Source organism: Mirounga leonina, unplaced genomic scaffold (assembly GCF_011800145.1).
Source record: "Mirounga leonina isolate KUSES-001 unplaced genomic scaffold, KU_Mleo_1.0 Mir_114, whole genome shotgun sequence".
Lineage (NCBI taxonomy): Eukaryota > Metazoa > Chordata > Mammalia > Carnivora > Phocidae > Mirounga > Mirounga leonina.
Window position 1 is genome coordinate 54,038,446 of NW_023270265.1, and position 1,388 is coordinate 54,039,833.

Here is a 1,388-nt window from a genome sequence, read left to right on the forward strand (position 1 = left end):
CAGGGCGAGGGGGCTCCACACAGGGTGCCTGTTCCAGGCATTGGCCCCCTGGCCATGGGCCGGGTTGGGGTGGTCATCCTGTGTAGTGTCCCGGGGCAGGTCCCACTGATGAGGGGCAGGGACAGCAAGGACTCTGCCTTCAGCCCCTCGGCCTGGTGGAGCTGCTCAGGAGTTAAACAGGAGACACCGGGGCCCAGTGCGGGTCCTGGGGAGGCTCCTAGGACCGGGCACCCAGGGCCTGGGCTGCCCTCCGAGCCGCCTTGCATGGCGCCTCCTTGACCTCTCGGTTCCGCAGGCAGTAAATGACGGGGCTGAGCAGCGGCGTGAGCACCGTGTAGACCACGGACCCCAGCTTGTTGAGGTCGAGGGAGTAGATGGCGCATGGCCGGGTGTAGATGAAGAGGGAGGCCGAGTAGAAGACGACCACCACAGCCAGGTGCGAGGCGCAGGTGGAGAAGACCTTGTGCCGGCCGGCGGCAGAAGGGATGCGCAGCACGGTGCCGAGGACGGCGGTGTACGAGAGAATGGTGAGCGGGAGCGGCCCCAGCAGGAAGAGCGGCACCAGGAGGAAGTCCACCAGTTCTGCCGCGGACATGTCAGAGCACGCCAGGTTCAGCGGGGGGACACATCGCAGAAGAAGTGGTTCACGACGTTGGGGCCATGGTAGCCCAGGCCCGAGATGAAGAAGACCTTTCCCAGGGAGACGGTGAAGCCCGAGATCCAGGAGCTGGCGGCCAGGAAGCTGCAGAAACTGGGGCTCATGACGGCGGGGTAGCGCAGGGGGCTGCAGATGGCACGTAGCGATCGTAGGCCACGATGCCCAGGAGCGTGCACTCGGTGCAGGCCCGCGCCAGCAAGAAGTACGGCTGTGCCATGCAGCCACGAAGGAGACGTGGTGGCACTGGGGCGCCGCCAGGCTGAGCAGCATCTTGGGCACGGTGACGGAGATGTACCACACCTCCAGGAAGGACAGGTTGCTCAGGAAGACGTACATGGGCTTGTGCAGCGGGGGATTGACACGGGTCACGGTGAGGATGACCACGTTCTCCGTGACCGTCAGCGTGTAGGCCAGTGTGAACAACACCAGCAGGCACACGTGGAAGCCCAGCGAGCCCGGGAAGCCCGCCAGGATGAACTCTGTCACCTCGGAGCGGGTGTCCCCGGCGGACATGGTGTGCACTGTCCGGTGGCAGACGCAGCGGGTTGGACGCTGAGGGGCGGGCGGGGTGTGGTGGGGGGCCCCCGTCCTGGTCAGTATTCCCCAGGACGGCCCACGGCAGGGCCCGCGGCCTCACACGTTTCCTCCGGGCACTGGGTGGGGGGTGGGCAGACGTGGGCTCTGCCCTGGAGCCACCGGCCCTGCGTGGTCACGGACTAGACAAAGGCCG

At 66.6% G+C, this 1,388-nt stretch overlaps 1 pseudogene; it reads right to left on the reverse strand.

Moving 5' to 3' along the window:
- Positions 1-209: 209 nt before the first annotated feature.
- LOC118021055 lies at positions 210-1,181 on the reverse strand (annotated as a pseudogene).
- Positions 1,182-1,388: the final 207 nt, after the last annotated feature.